This window comes from Mustela erminea, chromosome 20 (assembly GCF_009829155.1).
Source record: "Mustela erminea isolate mMusErm1 chromosome 20, mMusErm1.Pri, whole genome shotgun sequence".
NCBI lineage: Eukaryota > Metazoa > Chordata > Mammalia > Carnivora > Mustelidae > Mustela > Mustela erminea.
In genome coordinates this window covers 16509049-16533911 of record NC_045633.1, presented here as the reverse complement: position 1 = coordinate 16533911, position 24863 = coordinate 16509049, and positions in this window count along the sequence as shown.

Genomic DNA, 24863 nt, shown 5'->3' with positions numbered 1-24863 from the left:
CAGGGGCGGGTGGGGGGTTTGGAACTGGAGAGGTGTTGTCTAGGGCACAAACTAGTAACAAGTAACTAGTAAACAAAGAAATGCTGGGAAGCTAATCCCAGCTTGGTGATTATGGTCAACTATACCACATTACAACAAGCAAATGTACTGTGAGAGATTTTTTTTCTTCTTTTTGAGAGAGGGAGACGGTGAGGGAAGAGGAAGAGAAACTCTTAAGCAGGCTCCACACTCAGCCCAGCCTGATGCGGGGCTCGATCTCAACACCCCAAGATCATGACCTGAGCCAAAACCAAGAATTGGTGGCTTAAATGACTGGGTCCCCGAGGTGCCTCGCTAAGAGATTAGATCTTCATTATTCCCGCCACAAAAAGAAAGGATAATAATGTGATGGGATAGAGGGGCGCCTGGGTGGCTCAGTGGGTTAAGCCTCTGCCTTCAGCTCAGGTCATGATCTCAGGGTCCTGGGATCGAGTCCTGCATCGGGCTCTCTGCTCAGCGGGGAGCCTGCTTCCCTCTCTCTCTCTCTCTCTCTCTCTCTGCCTGGCTCTCTGCCTACTTGTGATCTCCCTCTGTCAAATAAATAAATAAAATCTTAAAAAAAAAATCAACACGTTGTAGGTCTTAAACTTATACAATGTCCCGTGTCAAATATATTTTAGTAAAAAGACCAGTGGAGTGGCCACGTTTTGCTGATGAGAAAAAGAGGCATCAGGACGGTTTGTAAGTGTTTGGTGGTGGGTGTACAGTGGCAGGGGACCTCTGGGGAAAGAGCACCCTGGGGAGGGGGTATTCCAACCCCCCCCCATCTGGGTTTGGTTATCTCAAGCCTCAGGTGCCACTTAGACGTTCAAGTGGGCAAGGGGAAGCGAGACAATGGTGATTCAGAGTGACAGGAACACAGGAAGCAGAGAGGAAGAAAGAAATGAGCCAGAGACACTAAGATCCCCTAAGCGCTAAGATCCTGGGGCACCTGGGTCCCTTGGCTTTACACTGCAGGATATAGCATAGAGATTTAGGCTGTTCCTTCAAAGGCCTGTCTTTATTCTCCCCCCATAATATATGTATTTCTTTCCTGGTAAACCCCACTCAGAAACCTGGCTTTGGTACCCTTGCAGCCTAGGTTCAAATCCAAAGATTAGCATTCACTAGAGTGAGTAATATAACCTCTCTGGGCCTCAGCTTCCTCATCTGCAAAATGGGAATAAGAAGAAGACCTACCTCCTGGGACTCCTGAGATGGCCTACCAGCCTTTAGGAGGCCTGTATGGCTTCATGTGTGTCACTGCATGTAATTCTGCATACAGCGCTAGGGGGGAGGGGCTGCCATGGTTCCCATTCTACGAGAGGAAATTGAGGCTCAGGGAGGTTGTGTGACTGATCCAAGGCTCCACGTCCAGAAACAAGGACAGATAAAGTGACCCTCCCAAGTTGACATCACGAGTTGGTCTCCGAGCTGGTATTCAAACGGGACAGTCCCTCCTTTTTAGCAGGGCACAGAATAAGGGCTTAAAACACAAGAGTTGCCCGTTTTTCACCATGTCATATGGAAAATGCACTGACGGGTTTGCTTCCCCAGCAGACTCAGCGACTGTTTGAGGGCAGGGGCTGTGACTTCTTCACGTCCCCGTGTCACTGGCGCCCCGCCCTGGAGGCGGCACTCGGCAGGTGCCTGGTAGCAAATTTGGCGCAGAGGGCAAACCGGACGGCAGGAAGGACCGCTGCGCAGAATTCTGTCCTCCGGGTGCGTGGGATTTCCGAGCAAGTCAACTCCTTTGTTCTTTAGAGAACGCTTCCTCCTTCCCCAGCTGGAACGAGCCGCACCAGTCTGCAGCCGGTGAGGCAGGCAATGGAATGTTCCAGCAAGTTCTTCCACCCCTCGGTGGAGAAAGAGTTTCCTCAAAACAGGAATGGAAGCAGTACGTAGCATGAGCCAAGAGCCCACACAAAGGCTAAACATAGCAGAGGGGAGGGAAAGACTCAGGGAGGCAGAACAGGAAACTCCTAATCCGTTCCGTTGCCAGCATGTGAGACAGTGAGGGTGTCGTGGGCAGGACAATGACACTGAAATATGGCCCAGCTTAGCATAAGAGCTGTCCTAAGGGGAAAGTCAAGAAACCTCAGGCCAAATTTCTGGGGGAGGTAGGCGGAATGAGGGCCTTGAGGTGAGTCTAATGATCTTGGCTGTGTCCATTTCAGACCTGGCGGCCGGCCTCGACATACCCCCAGCCCCCAAGTCCTGGTGAGATGGTTCTTTTTTTTTTTGAAGGTTTTATGTATTTGACAGAGATCACAAGTAGGCAGAGAGGCAGGCAGAGAGAGAGAGGGGAAAGCAGGCTCCCCATCGAGCAGAGGCCTGATGTGGGTCTTGATCCCAGGACCCTAAGATCATGACCTGAGCCAAAGGCAGAGGCGTTAATGCACTGAGCCACCCAGGCGCCCCAAGACTGTTCTTTAAGAGTAAGAGGAATGGTGGTGGTTTAGAGCAGCTTTGCAATCTGTCTCTGCGTCCTGGACTGAGCCCGTGAAAAAGCAGGCTATGTCTGTGTGCATCTCTCCTCCTGCGATGTGGAGGTCTAGGAGGATGGTGTTAGTTGTGTGTGTGTGTGGGGGGGGGTCCTAAGGGCAGGGAGGGGCAGAGTTGTGGCTGCCCCCTTTCTCTCGTCTCCCGAGATCCTTCAGACACTTCAGAGAGGAAGTGGACTGCCCCGAAGCAGAGAGGAGAGCTTTTGAATGCCAGGAGTAGGGCATCGCTCTAACGATGACTCCTGGTGTTTGGAGATATGGGAGCACAGAAGCAGCAGGGAGAGGTACAAAGCTCAGAGATACACCTGCTCCTTGGAAGAGAAAGGATAAATGTCTCTGAGGCCACTTGGGGGACACGCAGCCACCTGGTACTGGCTACACTCATCTGTTGCTACGAATCGCAAACTCCTACATGAGCCTCTTCTCTCCTCCCACACCCCACTGAGCCCCTACCAGGCTCGATGTGGGGATGAGGGAAGAGGAACAACTTGGTTGGTGTTTGGGGGGGGGGCAAATCCACTTGGCCTGGATTCTAAGCCCTTCCTGTTCCTGCCTGCCTTCTCTCTCCAGACTCACACCACCACCACTGACTTAAAAACTGTTTTTCTGATGTTGTAGGATTTTATAGTATCCAGGGAGTTTAGAGCGTGATTCAAGTTCACATCCAGCACTTGAACTTGGGGACCGTGACACGAGTGCTCACCTTCTACTCGACTGAGAAAGCAGTCTCAGTCGGGGTGGTCTGGATCCCCCAGGGACATTTGGTGGCAGAATCTGGAGACGTATTTTGGTTGTCATGAGCGAGGGAGGCGGGAGGGCGGCTGTTGGCACCCAGAGGGCAGAGACCAGGGAGGTTGTTAACCACCCTACAGTGCACAGGGCAATCCCCCACAAAGACTTATTTGGCCCCAAAGTCAATAGTGGTGAGGTTGAGAGGCTCTCCTGGGGACGGAGCTCACCACTAGGAACAGCGCCCCCCCCCCTTACTTTCAGGTATTTCTAGTTAGTAAGAGGCGGGCAGGTGTATAAGACAGGGGGAGCTCTGATACAAATTTATAAGGAGAAAGTCGAGACCCCACAATTCTGGGTATTCACAACAGGATCCAAGAGATCCCTACCGGTGATACGAGAATGATACAAGACTGCCCGAAGCTGTTTGCAAGGCAAGTATCCAAATGACATAGGATCTCTGGGAACACAGCTGGCCCCAAGAATGGGAAGCCAGTATCTGAAATCAGAAATGTGGTGGACAGTAGAATAAAAACAGCAGACAGAAATGCAGCTTTTCCTGGAGAACTGCACAGTAAAAGGATTACAAAATGAAATGACACGCATTGTTGAAAGCCAGGGTTTGAAAGCGGAGGCTAATGAGGAGATAGCTGATGAGAATGATCTGTACACCAGCCATAATTACATAATTACTGATTTATTATGTATTAAACGTCCCTGACATTTTTTCCTTCTCTCTTTCAGGTGCCGTCTTTATTGTCATGTTTTGGTGAGTGTGAAATTTATTAGGAGCAAGATGAGATTTCCTCCACTCTTGGTGGGGAGGCAGTCTTCAGTAGGACAGGATAAAGATATGGAGGTGTTATTAACACGGATGCTCAGAGAGAAAGTCAATGTTAACAAGAGACAGGTGGGTTCTGATTATCTACAAATGATTTTGTTTTTAAAAGAAAGGGTTATTTGTTCCTAGACCAACAGCCCCCAAATGGTTTTGATTGGGCACCCCATTAGAATTTTTTGAGTGTTCTCCCAAAATATTAATGATTATTTATACATTGTAGACATGTATTATTGTATTCATGTAGTGTATGTTTTATATAACAGATGCATAAAAAGAAATTAAAAAGGAATTAACAGATATTTTCTTTATGCATTCCAATAAACTGTCCCGCCCTACTCCAATCTCCAACCTAGTGTGGATGCTCACCTGTGAGTTCAAAGAGATGTTTGGGTTGCACTTACATGTGACAGCCACTGTCTTGAGACTATATATATATATATATATATATATATATATATATATATGCATATAGGCTCATTTGACCCTCAAAACAACCCTAAGGAAGTAGGCACAACTGTCACTCCCACTTTGCAGATAAGGAAATGGAAGCACAGAGAGGGTAAGTAACTTTCCCAGAGTCACACAGCCAAATGCATGGAAGATCAGGGATTCAAGCCCAATCAAGCTCGTTCCAGAATGTTGGTTCTAACTGCTGTACTGACTGGTCTCAACTGAGGGCAGGGGAAGTCTTGAAGCCTCCTCCTATGACACAGGAAGGAATTCAGGCATAATTCAGAAGCTGAAGGCATTAAGGGCTTCCTTTATGGTAGAGCAAGATGCTGGCAGTGGAACACTAAGAACCAGGAGTTTGAGGGAGAGGAGAGAAAGAGGCTAGAGAAGAGGTAGACTCCCAGAAGTGGCTGTGAATACGCCGAAAGGTGTTTTTTTGTACAGTCTTCTGTGCTTCCCAAGACGACAAGATTGGGGTGTAGTTTTTGCTGTTGTTTTTCCTGCTAAAAATCTGATCCTGTAACCAACTCGCCCGACAAGAGGGAAGAATCACAGCGACAGTGACTTGCACGAGTTTTCTCACAACCTTGATAGCCCCCCTCCTGCTTTCAAAAATATCTTATTTATTTATTTTATTTTAGAAAGAGCGCATGAGCAGAGGGAGGGGCAGAGGGAGAGAAGTAGACTCTGTGCTGAGTGCTGAGCCTAACGAGGGGCTCGACCTCTGGACCTCGAGATTATGACCTGAGCTGAAATCAGAAGTCGGACGTCCAGCTGACTGAGCCACCCAGGTGTCCCCTTGACACCCTGACTTCTTGTTGTTCTTTTTCTCACATGATTTTGGGGTCCTCTACCACCTGCCCACTACCATGGAGAGCTCCAGAAACCAACCCATCACTCTAGCGGTGGCGGCAGCGGGGTTGGTAGGGGGGTCGGGCAACAAACTCATATTTTGTGTATAAATCTTCACAGATCCTTCGGGAGCCTTGAGTGACCTCAGAGCTAGAGCCTTAGCAGATGGGATCGTGGGTACCATGTGGTGCAATCCAGTCCTAAGTGAGGAATACGGAGAAGAGAGATACTTGGCTGAGATCTTATGCAGCCGGCTGGGGGCGGAGCCAAGACTAGGGCCCAGATCCCTGGTCTGCCACTGTCTCTGCCTGTGAACAGATCTACTTTGACAAACTAGTCTTTCAGGTCAACCATTTTGCAAGGGTGAACTCTGCTCCGGGCCAGTGGGAAGGCAAATATTTGTTTTCTCTTAACCTAGTAACTCAAAATATGAAGAGAATGAAGGTCTCAGTGGGAGGCTGAATTGTGCCCCTCTAAAATTCATATGTCAAAGCGCTAATGCCCAGGACTTCAGTCCATGTCTGGAGACAGGTCCTCAAGAGAGGTAATTAAGTTAAAATGAGGCTGTTAGCGTGGCCTTTATCCAAGCTGACCTGAGTCCTTGTAAGAGGAGATATGGACACAGAGGGGTCCCCAGAAAGGGGAGAGACCTCACCAGAAAGCAACCTTGCCAGGACCTCGATCTTGGACTTCCAACGTCCAGAACAGTTAGAAAGAAATGTCTGTCTGGTCTGTGGTGTTTTGCTATTGCAACCCTAGCAGAGACCAAGACCAAGACCAAGACCAAGTTGCACAGGAATCATAGCAAGAGCAACCATATCCTTTCACATGGATTTCCCATTAATATCCATAAAAACTCTACGATGCAGATGTGATGATTAGTGTCTTTCGCACACATGAGGAAGAAACCAAGGTTGATAGGAGTTAGGGTGAAGCAAAGCCTGTTGGAGTTCCAAAGCTATGGGCTTTGTCATTACTGGGCTGCTGCAGTAATAATCTGGGTTAGAGGCTCAGGAATGTTTAGAGCAGGGGGATCAAGCCAGGCGTCACTTCCGGTCTTACAGGAAGTGATGGAGGGCAGTGGAAACTAGTAAGAGGTCTGGGCCATCAGTCTCACTCCTGCCAACTGCCCCCTTTTGGATCTTTAGTCAACTCAAGACCTTTTGGATCTTTTTTTTTTTTTTTTAAGAGATTTTATTTATTTATTTATTTGAAAGACAGAGATCACAAGTAGGCAGAGAGACGGGCAGAGAGAGACGGGCAGAGAGAGAGGGAAGCAGGCTCCCCGCTGAGCAGAGAGCCCGACGCGGGGCTTGATCCCAGGACCCTGGAATCATGACCCGAGCCGAAGGCAGAGGCTTCAACCCACTGAGCCACCCAGGCGCCCCTAGACCTTTTGGATCTTTAGTCAACTCAAGAAATGCTTCTGGCTACTACTGTGTGGTGAGCCACGTGTTGTGCCTTGGGGCCCCAGCAATGAACACAACCAAAATGGCAGGCGTTACTGTCACGGAGCTTGGGTCTAGGATCACTGCTGGTTTCTCCCGCTCTCTGCATTCTCCGAGTTCTTAACGCTTTTCTTTCCCCCAGTTAGAGGAGAGAACATGAGACAGCAGTCCTGCTACTCTGAGTGTTTTCCTTTCTTTCCATATTCTGACAGCCATACTTCATGTCTGTCAGGAGAAATGATTCTTTTCGACAGTGATAAATTTATGAGTTTTGACTGTTTGTGAAGTTCCCTAATTAATTCTTTATAGACTTCTATTGGCAACCAAATTTGTGTTTTGAGTTAAAAATGGGAGTTCAGATGAATTATCGTTGAACATTCTGCTCCCTTTGGAGAGCTCACCCCCCGCGCTGTATGTTGTTTATCTCTCGGCTTTCTAGTAGGACCATTTGTCTTGCAAGGACGCCTGGCAGGTGGTTACTGTGGCATGAGGTGAGTGAGCCAGCATTCACCCCGCCCTCGCTGAACCCCTGAGGCACCTCCTGAACAACCTGGAGAGGGCTCCCCAGCTGTCAGTGACCCCTCAGCACCACCAGGGTTGCTTCAACATTTCTTGTGGGTGGTCCGAGATCTAGCCCTGATCAGAAGGCCGATGTGGCTAAACAGATCTGGGGAAAGAGCTGCCGTAAATCCCTGTCCAGAAGGACCAGGAGTGAGAGGGAGAGAAAAGGTGAGAGAGAGAGGATATGGAGAGAGACAGAGATACACACACACACACAGTCAGAAATACAGAGAAAGAGAAAAGAAGACAATGCACCTGAAATAGAAAGATAGAGAGATCAAAGAAGGTAGGAAAAATAAGTGATGATGATGGTGATGATGTTGACAATGATGATGGTGATGTTGGGGATTATGGTGATGACAATGGTGATGATGACGGTGGTGGTGATGATGATGATAGTGATAATGGTGATGGTAGTGATGATGGTGACTATGACATAGATGACGTGGGTGGTGATGATGATGATAGTGATAACAGTGATGGTAGTGATGATGGTGACGGTGATATAGATGACATGGGTGGTGATGATGATAGTGATAATGGTGATGGTAGTGATGATGGTGACGATGGTGATACAGATGGTGTTGGTGGTGATGATGATAGTGATAATGTTGACAATGATGATGATAACGGAGATAACGATGATGATGATGGTGGTGATGACAGTATGGTGGTGACAGTGATGGTGATGATAAAGGAAAGACTAACATTTATTGAGTGATCCATCTGTCCCAGGCACCATGTTAGGTTCTCTACCTAAATTATCTCATTTATCCTTCATGACAACTCCAAGACGTAAATTCTGTTATTTGCCTTATGTTTGAAGCAAGGAAATGAGCTCAGAGGGACTAAATGAATTGTCCATGTTCACACAGTTCTTCAAGTGGGGAGCCAGTCTGCAAATTCAGACAGATGGACCCAGAGGCTATCCTTTTAATTACTATGATTGAGCGAAGATTCCAGAGATACAGAGACACTGAGAGAATTTACACACACACACACACACACACACGGAGGGAGAGAATGGTTAGAAGAGACAGAGTTAGACACAGAAATCCCAAAAAAAGACAGAGAGGTAGAGACATGTGCAGAAACAGACTGTGGTAATTGACCGTGGAGACAGGGAGACACAGACAGAGGTGGAGAGAAAGGACATTCACAAAGAGAACACTATCCCTTCATGAAGGATGAAGATATCTGGGCACAGCAATAGCAGGTATTGTGTGATCCTCATATGCCAGACACTGATAGGCACTTCTGTCTTCTTTTGATTCCACTCACATTATCCTTCATGTTCTAGAAAACTTAAATGCACTGCACAGCTTGTAGAGCGCACAGGTGGCTTTCAGAGGCACGGGAGTCTGAATCCAGAGCTCTGACCCCACAGCATGCGTCCCCCCCCCCCCCGCCATGGTTCTGACTCTGCAGAGGGGAGGCCTGGGAGAAGCAGTATGACATTTTGCAGGGGTGTGATGGGTGATGGAGGTGAAGGAGGAATGGCAGGGTGGTCATCTGAGCTCCTCTTTCCCCTGCAGAGGCCAACCTAGCTGGTAACCAAAGAGCTCTGGGAGGCGGGGTGGGGGGCACTGATGGCCAGTCTACACGAGCACCTCATCTACTCCTCACAACAGACCACGGCATTTGGAATATCATCCTTATTATGTAAATGAGGGGACTGAGGCTCAGAGGGGTTAACCAACCTAGTTCAACACAGCTTGTAGGTGGCAGAAGTGGGACTGGAGCCCAGGTGGCTGAGATCAAGAGCTCTTGGCCATGAGCCTCCACTGAAGCCAAAGAACAGGAGCAACAGGAGGGTGTGCAGACCCTAGAGAAGTAGCCCCAGCACTTTTGGCCTCCCTGGCCCTGATTGCAAGAGACTCTGGAGGGTGTGGGGATCTATCATGTCAGCAGGGCAAAATCAGAATGCAAACACTAGGAAATTCCTTTTTTAAAAAAAAATTAATTAAGTCTTAGAGAGAAAGAGAGATGCAGGGGGGAACAGCAGAGGGAGAGGCAGAGAGAATCCTTAATAGGGCTCCCTGCTGAGCACACAACCTGATGCAGAGCTTGATCCCAGGACCCCGAAATCATGACCTGAGCTGAAATCAAGAGTCAGACATGTAAGGGTGTTTGATATAATGAACCTTAGGTGTTATATGTAACAGATGAATCACTAAATTCTATCTCTGAGACTAATAAAAAAATTAAATTAAAAATTTGTTTTAAATTAAAAAAAGAGAGAGAGAGAGAGAGAGACATTTAATCAACTGAACCATCCAGGCACCCAAACATTAGCAAATTTCTAATTTGCACCTACCAGGTGCAGCTCAGCAACACGGAGGCCTCCACAAATGTTGTCCAACATCATCCTTGACATCAAATGGAACAGACTGGGTATTGCCAGACAGTTTTCAGTTGAATTCTGTGATGCTGAATCCACAATGCAGGGGCTCAAAGAAGGGCAAGAATCCATTCCATGTGTACCTGACACTGACTGGAGACATAATTGATCAAAAGGTCCCTATCATAGATCAACATGGGTTTTGGAAACACAAGACTATCGTCATCATCAACAAGAAGAATGGGGCCCGATATTAAGTTTAATTAACCTACAACATACTAAGGAAGAAAGATAGATAGAAGGTGGGCACTAAGCAGTAGGAAAGACCTGTTCTTGGACTTGCTGGACTCTGCCACTTATTAGCTGTGTGATCTCTGACATGTGGCTAAACCTTTCTGAAATGCCACTTGGTTTCTAATCTTATGCTTTTAGCATCCCATGATACACGGAAGCTCCCTGAAACACGGTCCTTGCTCCTGTGCAAACAGGTAATTATCTACTTAACTGTGAAGGTGAGGACCCCATCAAGGCCACCCCGAAAGTGAGCATGAACTACCACCTCTTGAATGTTCGTGATGGGCCATCATGACACTAAATGGTCCCCACTGTCTACCTTTCTCTCTCAGACCCGCCCTGAATTCTTTCTCTCACCTTATGCAAGTGGAGCCTGAAGCTCCAAGATGGAAGCTGCCCTCCTAGCTCAAGGTCACAGAGATGGAAAACAGGGGAGAGAAAAGTTCAGATCCATTTGTGAAGTTCAAGTAGACCTCAGAACACATGCTTATTCATTGCTTTACTCTCTAGCTGAACTCCCACGGTGTCTGGATGCCTTTCTGCCTTGAAATTGAATTGTACTTCACTATTGGCTTCTGTGATAATCTTGGAGATAATACATCATCATCACTGAAATCTCTTCAACTTTTGAACTCTCTTCAGCTTTTCCAGCTTCAGTGTGTGCTGTTTGTGGTCACGGTGTTCTCTCGGCCCTTCTGCCAAGTGGTTAATGGTGTATAAACATGTTTAAGTGCGCCCGGGATCATGAGGATAGGTTTCCCCTTGGTGGAGAGACAATTTCCATTGCTCTGGAAGTACAGGTCCCTGAGTTATCAGAAGAGCAGGTCTATTTATCGAAGCCACATTTAACTGACGCCAATCCACCACTGCTGCCCCACAGGAGAACATTTACTGGTTCTCTCAGTAGAGAGGTCCCTCTACGTTCGCTAATAAGATTCTTTACGGTTTTTTGTTATTGTTGGTGTTGCTGTCATTTTGTTTTAGACTTTATGTGACAGAGAGGGAGAGAGAGTGAGCACAAATAGGGGGAGTGGTAGAGGATCCAAGAGAATCCAAGAATCCAACTGGGTTTCCAAAAAAAAAAAAAAAAAAAGTGCGTTGGAGAATGGGCTACTCCAAGGACCTAAGTCCAAGGAGTTCATGGCTCCTTTTTCTTGAGTTGTGGAACACAGCGAGCCGAACTGGGAGGGGTGGGCTTCTCCTCTGGATTGTTCAGTATTTCCTATTAACCCTCAGTCACATGCTGGAGCCTAGCCTATCCCAGTTCACAAGAACCAATGATTAAATTTTCCAGAATTTTGTGACTCTGTCATTACACTACTGCTAGCTTCCAATCAGCCACAGTGGGAGTATCCACACCCCAAAAGCTGGAAAATGCAACGAAGCAGGGCTTTTTCTTTCTTGGAGTGATGGTTTGTCAGCACTCCCTTCCCCCAGCTATGACCACTATGTGCCTTAATTGTCCAGAATCATGTTTAAGAATAGGAACTTTGAGTCGGCCTCTGTGGGTTTGAGGTAAGCATGTTTCTTAGCCTGTCTGGACCTCAGTATCCTTACTTGTAAGATGCGGACAATAATTCTACACCAAGTGGGGTTTGTTGGGAGGACTGAGCGAGCTAATCCATGGTGCCTGGCACACAGAAAGCACTATGTTAGCTTTTTTCCACACTTTCCATGCTTGGCTGTCCTCGGTCTACTTGTTTACTCTTTTCTGGGGCCTTGGTGCCCTACACAGTTCTTGGTAATGGCAAACACTGAAAATCTTGATGGATGAATGAATAAAGATGGAAAGAAAGAGAGCACTGGACCATGGGACCATTGGAAATATGCCCATTTGGCTCAGTGGTATGTTCCCAGCTTCTAGAACATTTTTTTTTTTAAGGAGTTATCAGGTGCATAAGCCATAAATCTTCTTTTGGATACTTTGTTATGTTCTTAATGTCAAGCGGACATCCTTCCCTTGTGTAAATTCTATTCATTATTCATGTTCCTGCTCTTTAAATAACATGCATCGGGTCATTTGCTATCTTTGCATATCTTCATGTTTTGATATCTCTGGGATGAGATTTCCAGACTCCGTGCAGAGTCGGGGGAAGGAAATGTCGGTCTTTGAGGGTTGGACTTTGTAATGGTGCCTTCATGGCCCCGTAGATCTGGGCTTCCAATGCTACATCTCTGGCTACATCGATTCTACATTTCTTCACCCCATAGTCTTCCCTGAGGCCCACTCATGGGGCCAGGTGGATGGACATGCAGAGACTTCTGATCTCAGCCCCCCTCCTTATCTGGAACTAGACACACAACCAGTGCATCCTCTCTGTCCCAGCGTGAAGAGCGAAGGCACATTTTGTGACAAAGGCCCAATGGAGAGGTTTCCCAGGAGAGGATTATAAACCCGGAAAGATGAGAGGAAGATAAGAAATGGACGTCTGTGGCACAGGGGTGTCGCAGCTTCAAGCGCGTGACATGCCAGGACCTTTCCTCTCACTAGGTGGACTCTCAAGGCTCCTCAGAAACTTGAAAAGACCCAGATAAAGCTTGTTCATAATGGTGGGGGAAACTGACTATCTTTATCAAGTCTCTGGAGAGCCACAGGACGTCTTCACAAAGAATATTTCTAGTCGGGCGTCAGTGGATTCAGAAGTCCCTCTCCACACAGGCACAACGTGGGGGGAAGTTTGAGGTCATTCTTAGCAGACTCAGATCTTCTTTCCCTCAGTCATGGGATATGCTGCCTTTCCTGATCATCTCCGTCTTTCTGGGGCCAGGAGAGACATCTGACTTTTCAAGATCTCATTTAAATAAATTAAAAAAAAAAAAACCAAAAAAACCCCAAACTTTTACAGACCTGGAAGACATGTAGGACCCTAGTGGGGGCACAGAGTGCTACAGGTGAATAGGACATTAAACATTATTAGGGAAATCCTCAAATCATTAGGATGGAACAAAAGGAAAGCGTGTGTGCTGACCTCTGGGTCTTTGCGCTGGATTCCTTCATGTGCTGTTTCAGTCCCTGGGAGAACACTGACCAGGTGCCTCAGTCTGGGCTGGGAACCCCCACTGTAACCTCCTTATCTGGTTATAGGAGCCCCATGAGGTCAATATTCCCGCCTCCATTGTATAGATTAGGAAACTGAGGCATGGGGAGTTTAAATAACTTTTCAAGGAAACACAGCCGGCACAAGGCAGAGCCAGACGCTGAACACAGACATGTCCGTCTGACTCTAAAATCCATATTTTTTTCTCCTCTTCCCGGCGGCTTCTCTGTACTTCCTACACCACCCACGTTCCAGAGAATTCTCTGACTCCTTTGATGAAGACCCAGAGGCAGACTCTATAGAACAAAAGAAGCGTGTACCTTCTGCATTCAGAGCTTTATACTCCAATGAAGCCTCGGGGTGGCTGTGGCTGATGTTTTTCCTTCTGTGAAGAACGGAGAGCCGAGATGCAAACACGGCGGCCATCGTGTATGATGTGGCACCTGTTACTTCCTGTGGGCAGCAGCTACGTCTGGCATCACGCCGAATGCTCTCCAGCAGCGTCTTCCAGGGAAGCCCCTTCCACATCCAGAACGCAACCTGGCAGCCCCTTGGGACGTGTTTCCATCCAACATGTAGCGATGGCAGAAGCAGCTCCAACACTCAGTGGAGAGTCTGGTAGTGCGCTGGGGCTTGCGAAAGTGGGAAAGGAACTGCCACGCTGGCGACAGTCACCCTGATGGAAAGGACATGATGGAATCCTCCACCTCAGCCTTCTGGATGGGCAGCTGGGACGCAGAGAAGAAAGGAGGCCTCTGCTTGCTGAGGCGCAGTGTGAGCCCATGGTCAACGCTCGTCAAGTCAGTTACGGGTAGGACTTCCATGGTGATGGCGCATAGCCTTGCACATGGCCCGGCGAGGTGCCACCCTGGTGCCTTCTTCACCGGTGCACAGCTCCGGGGGCCTATCCACGGTGCCGCTCTGGAAGGGCAGCCACCCGCAAACCAGGCATCCAGTCAGACTTGCCATCTTGCTGCTAATATTTATTCTTGGGTTGTCGCCTGGGAATGGATTAGCCCGAGGAGGAAGGGTTTTTGTTTTGGTTTTTCTCCTCCAAAAAATGAACTTGTAGGCAACGAGGCAGGCCGCAAAGCTCATGTCAGCCTAGACTGATTTTCCGGACATAGAATCTGGGCTTACAGGTGAGGGGGTGAAAATGTGGCATGAACCCAAGCCCAAACACGGGTTTGCACGCATAGGTCAGTCTTTAGGGGCAGAGCACGTTCTGCCTTAGCTAATGCTTCCTCTGCTCTCAATACCTCAAGGTTTAGTGGGATTCACTGAGAGACTGCTGTTCTGCCTTGTTCCCGGATGGACAGGAGGCCACCATGGAATGTGCTGGAACCTACTGGCTCCAGCTTACAGAAGCCCACTGTTACCTTGTCAGGAGTTTTGTGAAACCACGGATGGTTTCACATGGACCATGGTGAAAGTCTGTACATTGTAGGGCTTGGCAAATGACACAAATTTGGGCTTCCTGGTACTGGCTGGAGAGGTGGTTTACTACCATTTCCTCCTCTGCTGAATATGAGTGCCTAAGCTACAGGGTCATGTTTAAGAATATCAGCTTTGGTACCTGGGTGGCTCAGTCGGTTAAGCGTAGCACTCTTGGTTTCCACTCAGGTCATGATCTCATGGCTGTGAGGTCGAGCCCTGCACTGGACTCTGCGCTGGGCATGGGGCCTGCTTGAGGTTCTCTCTCCCTCTACCACGGCCCTCCCCCTGCTTGTGTGTGAGCACGTGTGCTCTCTTTTTCTCTTAAAAAAAAATATGAACTTTGGGATTAAACTCTATGAATTTGATCCTTAGTTTTGGAGACATTAAAAAAAATGGGATTTGAGGATTTTTAGATATGGGGTTCATATCTGGTGCTATCATTTAAACATGTGACTTCAGGGGCACCTGGGTGGCTCAGTGGGTTAAGGCCTCTGCCTTCGGCTCAGGTCGTGATCTCAGGGTCCTGGGATCGAGCCCTGTATCAGGCTCTCTGCTCAGCAGGGAGCCTGCTTCCTCCTCTGTGCCTGCTTCTCTGCCTACTTGTGATCTCTGTCAAATATACAAACAGAATCTTTAAAAAAAAAAAAAACACGTGACTTCAGGAAACATATTTAACCTCGCCGAGCCCGTGTGTTCCATGGCAGGAAGGTACCGAGCCTTCATGGGTGGTCGTGACGTCAGGGTGAAGTGACTGCCCAGATCCCCTTCTTGGCACCAGGCACTGTTCCTGGGTCTTGAAGAATACCCAAGGAACACCTGATTCCTTTTTTTTTTTTTTTTAAGATTTTTTTTTTAATTTTTTTTTTTTTTAATTTGACAGATCACAAGTAGGCAGAGAGGCAGGCAGAGAGAGAGAGAGAGAGAGAGGAGGAAGCAGGCTCCCTGCTGAGCAGAGAGCCCGATGCGGGACTTGATCCCAGGACCCTGAGATCATGACCTGAGCCGAAGGCAGAGGCTTAAACCACTGAGCCATCCAGGCGCCCCAAGATTTTATTTTATTGACAGAGAGACACAGCGAGAGAGAGATCACAAGCAGGGAGAGTGGGAGAGGGAGAAGCAGGCTCCCCGCTGAGCAGGGAGCCCAATGCAGGGCTCGATCCCAGGACCCTGGGATCGTGCCTGAGCCGAAGGCAGACGCGTAACGACTGAGCCACCCAGCCGCCCCTGGAACACCGGGATCTTGCCAGACGTCCCGGGTGTTGGGAAGGATTCAGGGATCCTGCCCAAGGGCATCAGGAACAGGGCTAGGATTGATGAGCCATGTCTGTGTGGGAGGTGTGAAAAGGCAGGGACACGGGGCCCCAAGCGGCAGGCGCAGTAAACGTAAATAAACGTAAATAACGTTTAGTAGATGCTTATGACATGCCAAACCCTCTTCCAAGTGATTCATCATCGACAGCATCACCCTGGCTTATCCTCGCAAGAATCTCATAAAGCTGCAGTTCTCAGGGTAATTCCGCCATCCCCCTGCCCCCCTCCCCCCACCTCATTCCCTCGGGATACTTAGCAACGTCTGGAGGCTTTCTTGGCCCTCATGACTAGGGGTGGGGGGGGGCCGTCAGCGCTACTGGCATCTGGGAGGCAGGAACATCCTGCAACACGTCCCAGGCAGACCAGCACAGCAAAGGACCGTCGGGCTCCAAGGGTCACAGTGCCAAGGTCGAGAAAGCCTTGAGTGAGGTTATGAGGTACAATCACCCCCATTGCACTGATGGGGCAAAGTGAGGCACAGAGAAGCTAAAGCACGTTCTCTAGGCGATTCAGGCCACATAGCGCAGATGTCGGATTCAGACCCGAAGGTCGGGCTCTTCCCCTTGGAGGCTGCACAGCCTCTCGAGATGAGTAAGGCAGGAGATAGGGAGGAGGAACAGAAAGAGGAGATTCAGGGCGAGTTCAGGAAATGAAAGGCAGGTTGCAGCTATGGTGAGTGATTAGCATTAGATTTGCCTTGCCTGTACCTACATCAGCACCCCTCCCCCCAACGCTGGCTCCTCTGAGCCCCTGCTGAGAGAGCTGGGTTCTCTCTCAGATGTCCCCAGGCATCAGGGTCCCCCTTCCAGCGGCCCGTGGCTCTCCTTCCTCACCAGCAGGCTCGGGGGCCCTGAGTGTCATCTGCTCTGACATGCTGCTGCATTCTGGGGGAACCAAAGCGGAGAGTTGCTGCAGCTTTGGGGGAGCAAATGAACATCGTGCTGTGCTTTCCCCCGGAGGAGGGCAGGGCCGGGCAGCCCTCCGGAGCCGCTCCTCCTCATGGCGCCTCTGAGCAGTGTGGCAGGCCGCTGAGTGCAGGCCCAGTGAGTCCCCTGGGGTCTTGGGAGGCGGGAAGTGGGAGCCAGCCTCAACTTGGGGCTGTCATCAAGCTCAGAGCCTTTGCTCTACCTTGCCCTCCTGGGGGAGCAGACGGCTTTGAACATCCGCTGTTTTTAAAATGCACAGAGGAGGCGGCGTGGGATAGAACCTGGGAGCTGTGTGATAGTCCGTGAGCTGCTGTACCTCTCTGAGCCTCATTCTTCATCTGTGCCACGGGGACAACAATACCTAATATGGGGGGGGGGTTGTTATGAGGTTGACAACTTGTTATGAATGGAGCTAAATGCAGGTGTTACCAAAATGTGAGAAGGCATCTAGCTTCCTTAGTTACGAATGAAACCAATTCCCTTCTCTTCGTCACGGCTGCTGAACTGAGAAGGTCCCAGACAGAGATCAGGCCCAGCTCTGTCAGGGAAGAGTGTCTGATTGATTAGTGATGTCTGCCATATGTCTGCCATGGAGGTAGGCATGGGGAGGGGAGGCAGGTGCACCTGCTGTGTCCCTGCGAGGTCCGGCCACAAGTCAATAGTCAGTGGAAACCAAATGACAGCTGCTGTTGGTTGTTTAAGTCACCATAAGGTGAAGGCAAGGGATACTTTCTTTAAGGTGCGCTAGGAATCAGAGAGGGAAGAGAAGCAGCCAATATTCTCTTACATTGGTGACTCCTCGTGATGGAATGGCTAAGCTTCCAAGATGGCTTTAACACGTTTTGACAGTGGGTGATGGGGAGCTGTGTGAAGGCTGCAATTAGCAGCCTCCCTGACGATTCTCCTTTCCATGCAGGTTGGCGGGGAGGCGTCTGGCTGTTGCCTTAGGGACAGACGTCTGGTGTGTCCTCCAGGGAGGCCAAGGCTGCTGATCCAAGAGAAACTCTTCAGCTAACAGTTGGCTCATGGGGGAGGGTGTTGATACGGAGGGGACAGAAACTGAAGAAGACCCAGAGTTAGTGAACATGGACGGGGTTTTCTCGATTTCTGGGTACTGCTCTTCTGGTGAGGGTACCCACGTTTCAGCTGGGGACTGTCTCCTCTCCCACTAAGGTGTGGGCTCCCGGCGCAGGGCTGGCCAATCAGAACATGACATCCCTGGACCCTGGGACAGGCTGAGGGCCACAAGAGCCAAGTCAGTCTGAGCATCAGGTTCAGGAATTTTTCTGGAACAATGGGAAAGACAGTGACTTTCTTTCTGTCAGCTTCACTGAACTGGCACTCTTTTACCTTGGCATTGCTAAAGGCCGTTTTGGTCAGTACTAGGGGAGACTGGCCTGAAAATTAGCCAGAGCAGAGCAAAGCGGAGATGAGGGATGGTGAGAAGCAGACCTGTGACAACGCTGGGCCTCTGGAACCAGCCAAGCCTGAAGCTCACAATAGCTAGGTTTTTGTGCTCTTCTGCATTAACCAATTTATGATGAGTATTTTTTTTTTTTAATCACTGAAAAAAAAAAAAAAAAGAGTTCTGCTGAGTTCTAGCTAGTGCCATATCCATGCTTGAAACAGCATTTCCTGAAAGCCAAGCGAACCTTCCTACATTGGCGGGAGAGAAAAGGTAGAAACTCAAGACAGAAATAAGACAAAATAGGGGCGCCTGAGTGACTCAGTGGGTTAAAGCCTCTGCCTTCAGCTCAGGTCATGATCTCAGGGTCATTGGATTGAGTCCCGCATCGGGCTCTCTGCTCGCTAGGGAGCCTGCTTCCTCCTCCTCTCTCTCTCTGCCTGCCTCTCTGCCTACTTGTGATCTCTGTCAAATAAATAAATAAAATCTTGAAAGAAAAAGAAAGAAAGAAAGAAGACAGAATAATTCTAGGGTATTGGGGCACTTGGGTGGCTCAGCAGATTAGGTGTCTGCCTTTAGCTCAGGTCATGTTCTCAGGGTCCTGGGATCGAGCCCTGCGTCAGGCTCCCTGCTCAGGGGGGAGTCTGCTTCTCCCTTTCCCTCTGTCCCTCCTTCCTGCTTGTGTGCGCTCTCTCTGCTCAAATAAATAAAATCTTAAAAAGAAAAAATTCCAGCATATTAACAATGAGAATAACTTCCACAAACCTAATACCTATTCCTAAGGAAGTCCGGGCCAGGTGATTTTCACAGTGTTTACTATTTGGACAACCATTCCAGAGTGTGCTCTGTTTTCCAGTTAAAAAAATCGAGAATCAGGGAAATTAATGAATCATGCCTCACGTCCAACAGCTGGTTAAGTTACAGACCTTAAACTTGGGCCGGCTCTGTCTAGTTCCAAGATCTAGGCTTTTCATTTTGTTCTGTACAGCCTCTTGGCCAACCCGCTAAACTCTAAGAGACTTACTATGGGCTCCCTATAAGCCAGGAGCAGGATCGGGGGCCCGGGCACGCTTTATTTATTTCCAGCGAGACAACACTCAGGCCCCAGAGATCCACAACACAAAAGATGAAGGAAAGAAAAAGCTGTAGGCAGGAAGTACAAAATCTGCTCGCCCAGGAGCATAGAGCTCCTTATGCAAGTTATATTAAAATAACTGATCAAATGCGTGTTATCAGCTGTTAGAAGATACAGCGAATACTGGTGGACCACGGTGCCCCACCTCCAGTCCCCACAGGAAACTCCCCGGAAATGCACGAGGGGTGTTACTCCATATAGCCACTCAAGGTGTTCCTGGAGAGACAGAGGGCGCGGAGGGAGTGGCAACCGTGTCCCCAGCAGCACTTTCAGCGATCAGTTTGGAGAACACCCATCAATGTGCTACAGCAGCTGATAACCTCCCAGGGCGCGCGCCGGCTGGAACCGCTCTTCACTCTAGAAAAAGCCTGTCTCCGCGGCCCGCCGCGACAGCTCTTTGACAGCTAACATGTCACTCCGTGGTGAGTAATTTGTCCCGGGTTTGAATGAAAGCCAACCTTTCTTTCTTGAGACCTCCATTAAGCTCAAAGCACCAGTCTTAAACTGTACCGGACGGGTTGGGAGGGGGGATTGCGTTACATGATGAATAGGTTAAAGCATCTTGAAGATTAGGAAACAAGTGATCTAGTTAGTATCTTCTTGCATTTCCTTTTCTCACCCATGTGTAGTTTAACTTCAGAGGAGATAGCTGTTGTGCACAGTGGAGGACGAGGGGTTCCAGGCCCTGGAGACACTGCTGGGTCATTTTTCCTCCTTATGACCCCGCCTCTCGGGGTCTTTGCTAGCGTACATCCCTCTGCCTCGACTTCCATTTCCTCCCCAGCTTCCCCCCACCCTCCCTCCTTCCTTTGCGTCCATTCCTTCAAAGTCCAGCCTCATTTCCCAGATGGGCTCTCCCATTATGCATTTCTTAGTTCCTGCTGTTCCTCCTACATAGACAAATCCCTTGGTAATTACAGAATCCCGATTCTGTCATTTTTCGTTACAGCACGGGCTGCGTATACACATGGGTATGCAGGCATGGGTGTGCGCTTACTTATGTCATTTTTTTTCTTTTCTTTTCTTTTTTTTTTAACAATCGCCTGTGGTGACTGACGGACGTCCAGCCCCTTCTTTGGAAGGGAAGCTCCACAAGAATGAGCATTGTCATGTTTCTTGTTCACTATGACATTCCCAGGGCTTATCCAAGAACCCCATCTGCAATAAGTCCTCAATAAAAATTTGACAACACCCCTATCCTGTGCAATAGGCAGACATTACTGGTCCGATACCAGAGCGGAGGAAAGACAGGCACGCGGAGAAGTTTGAATAATGCACCAGAGCCTGAATCCAGTTGTGTTTCCCACAGGCTCCGCCCCTCATCCTACACCCTTCCACCTCCTTCCAGATTCCACCTCCTGTCTGGTAGCTGTCAAAGAGCAAGGTGGCCGTTGGTGGGCCTGGAGACCTATTGAAATAGGTCTGACACTATAACGATCTTCCTTGGCTCTAATTATCCACATGAGGTCAGAAGTCTTTTTTTTTCTTTTTTAAATTCAAAGTCCGAGCTCTTTAGATTGCCAGTAAGATACTGGATACCCTGGTCCAGTGTTTCTCAACCCAGCGATTCATTGAAAGCACCTGGAGAAGAGTTTTCCCTCGCTGCCCCAAAATACTGAGTTCTTATCCAATGTAATACCCAAACTGTCTATGATATTAACAAGTTTGACACGCGTTGACACGCAAACAAAAAAAAAAAAGTGAGTGAATGAAGAAATACATGGAACGCAGGAATGATTTCATCTATTTGCTATTTCTCACCCTTTCCCACCTGAAACACATGTTCCCAACATCCAGGTGTGTATCTAAGGCCACCGAGATAAAAGACTTTTGCAGAACAGCTCCCTCTACTCACACATTCAAACAAACCTCAGAGCTAAAATCAGCATCTGTGTTTGGAAAGATGACCAGGGGCACACCGATTATTCAGAAGGCATCTTGCCCAGAGACATCATCTAGCGCAGTGGCTGGTTCTCAGACTGGCTCCCCCTGGAATGGGCTAGCAGGGACAGCGGTCGCCATCCACCCAACGGCCCTACACACGCCCCGCGGGCCCACCGTGCACCATGAACCGTTATTTCATGAGTTCGCCGAGGAATTCCTCACTACACACCCCGAGCTCCAACCATACCTTCCTCTCCTTTTCTTATCACACATCATCCTACAGACACATTCTAGAAACTGCAGTGGGCTTTCTTTTCAAAAATGGAAAAGAAAACCCCCACTACGAAACATCATATTTTCTAGGTTTTTCTAACTGATTCTTTCTCATCTCCATATGGTAAACACATTCATCACGCCTTTCACTAAACAGCAAGAAAGGGAAGGAGAACTTTTTTTAAAAGAAAAAAATCGGATTTTTTCAGTTGCCGTCTGGCATAAATGTTTTGTTGCTGTTGTTTGAGGGATAAGACAAATAAAAGTCGAGTATGGAAATATATTATTGATTCCTGCCTGTTTCTCAGGAGCATGCACTATTGATTAAAGCCCTCCACAGCCCTAACCTTTGCTCCCTCATCTCGAGGGAGCAAATTTGTAGAGCTGCCAATAACCAACGGAAACTCTAGCATGGAGATGTGGAGACTTCACGGGCCAGCTCGCCCGGAGATGCTCAGAAAATTCTTACCAGTGGTCTGAGAGGCCTCAGTAGGGAGACGTGAGGGGCATAGACAAAGCTCACAGAAAGTTCTCAGGTGCTCACAAAGCGTACTCCCGCCCAACGATGGCCAGTCTCTGGGTCTGGAGTGGTGGCGGTGTGATGCATAACTCCAGTCCCATTGAAGGCGACAGACAGTTGACTCCAGCTGGCACTGGGGAAGTCAGCTGGGACTTTCTTGGCTTATGTAACTAGGGATAACAGGCTACAGTCAGGTGCCTTAGGCACCGTTGGATCCAGGCATCTGAAGACCTCAGCGCTTTTTTCCCCCTTTTCTCTATTTTTTGATTGCATTTTCTCCCGCTGCCGACAGGCTTCCTCTAGCAGGGGTTCTCGCTTTATGAGACTTCCAGACGCAATCGTTCCATCTCCTTGCTTGTGAACAAACCCCTCACTCAAGTCCTCTGCCTATCACGGCTTACCAACGACATCAGCTTTCTAACTGGTGGCTCAGAACCCATCTCTTTCCCTTGGGAGATGATGTACAAAGAGCAATGTCAGGTTCACGTTCTGGCATGGCCACAAATGAGCTCTGAACCACTGAGGGGGCCACCTAACTTCTCTGGGCTTTGGTTTCCCTCTTTCTTTGCCCACTTCCCGTGGCTGCCATGAGGATCAGGAGGAAACCCATGTTTGCAAGTAGCTTAGTGATGAAAACAAGAGATCTTCCTATCCCCTCCCAACAACTAACCTGGATGCTCAAAAAGAGGCCGTCCTTTGGGAATCAAACTATGTGATCGATGGACGGAGATCAGGGCAGAGACAGACTGCAAAGAAAGAGCTCAAGTTTCTATGTTGGAGAAAGACTTAGCAAGGTTGTTAATAACTAAAGACAATGGGTCAATCAAACAATGTCCTGGTCTGAAACAAAAAAGTAAAAAAAGATGGTCAGAAAGGCAATCGGTCCTAGCGACACTAAAACAGGGTAGAGAGTGTTCTCACTGGTAGACATTGAGTATTTGGGCTGGGTATGAAAATGGATGCAGTCACTCCAAGGGGGCCTGGTGCCATTACGTGTGGGCAATAATGCAAGGGACCTGCCCATGCTTGCCTTCGACCTTCTGTTAATGCTCAGTCCCGGTCAGGCTGAGATGAAACGTGAATCTTCAGGCGTGGCTGGGAAGCATACACATCTTCCCAGAAGGACAATTCGCAATGTGTGTCAAAAGACTTGAAAATGTTCCTACCTTGTGGCCAAGGTCTGAAGGTCAAGTAGTGTAATTTTGGAGAACACCATATGACACGTGGAGATACTCATCAACTATGCTACCTAAAGGTAATCTGTATAATTTTAATCCAAAAAACCCCAAATAGCAAGAATGTCAAGCAAATACAAGATAGATATAATCCAGCTGTATATCATGATCTAGAACTTCATCAGTGATTTCCACTGGGAACAGTTAAACTATTTGTTTCCCAAAGTGACCATCATCTACTGTCAGATGTCAGTGTGTTTGTGTAGGCGTGTTGGTGTACAAATGGAAGGAAGTATCAACTTACACTTCTCTGTATTTGCCAGAATTTCCATAATGAATGTATTACTTTTGCAATAGAAATATATGATTTTCAATTGTGTGATTATAAACCTTTATGTAATTACCCCCTCAAGGTTCATGATTCTTTATGAGTCTCAGACTCATGTACTCTGGCTAGAATTCAGTTGCCCTCCATCAATAGCACCTAGATCTCTTCCTCCCCACCACCCCACAAACATTCTTCAATTCAGATGGGCTCCCTGCCATTTGATCTTTCAACACAGACCCTTACTAGACACACTTTGTGGTGTTTTCCCAGCCCAGAAACCACTGACCCTTTACTGAGAACAGCCCTCAGACTCACCAGTTGCCTTCTCCAGCCACAGTGTTGGTGATCCATTGGAGAAGCTCGCTGTATGAAAGGGGGGCTGTTGTCTCAATCTGGGCCAATCAGATTTACTCTGCTGGGAGCCTGGAGTTGCATGGAGAGGCAGCCGTGTTCCACTCTGTAGAACAAGAAGCAAAGGAAGCTTGTTTGCCATGAAATAACCAAGCAAGGAGGAAAGACAGAGGGTGCTGTCATGGCTTTGGAGCCCATGATTCCAATCAATGCTGGCTTTCCTGGTGCACTGTCATCTTGGGTAATCTTTGATTCTTATATTCAAATTAGAAGCCTATCTGTTTGGCTTCAGTTGGCGTGAGTTGCCTACCGTCCCCCAAAGTTCAAGAGACCCAACCATGATGAATCCCATGCTTAGATGTTTTTCTCTCAGAGATGCAAGTCTAAGAAAATTATTCCTTTTTTTTTCTTAGGCAATCCAAATCCCACTCTTCCTGCTGCCCACCTCCTCTGGGGAGTCTTCCCTGATTAACCCTGTTCACATTCATCTTCCCATGGCTCATGACTGCCTCCATCTGTCTACACATCCACCTACTTCATTGTGTGTTGGCATCTGCTGTTTCCTAACTGTGCACTTTGTAGGCATCCTGGGAGCTAAAAATTTGTCTTTTTCATTTCCTCCGAATGCCACAACACCTACCACTCTGCCAGGCAGAAATTAATTTCCTGAATGGGAATAAAGCTTCAGGGCAATAGCTGGGAAGTGGCGAGGGAAGACTTCAGCCTGTGCTGACAACCCCGCATAAGTCTTCTCTTGCTTTCTGAACACATATTCTGAAAGTGGTCCCTGGTCGGGGCTTCGGCGCGCAGGTGGATTCCCCACGCACAGGTGGGTATTGGCGTGACACAGTGGAGACACACAGTTTTTATGAGTCAGATTTCCCCATTTCCTAGCTTTGTGATTTTTTAAAAAAAGATTTTATTTATTTATTTGACAGAAAGACAGTGAGAGCGGGAGTGGGAGAAGCAGGCTTCCTGTCGAGCAGGGAGCCAGATGCAGGGCTCGATCCTAGAACTGTGGGATCACAACCTGAGCAGAAGG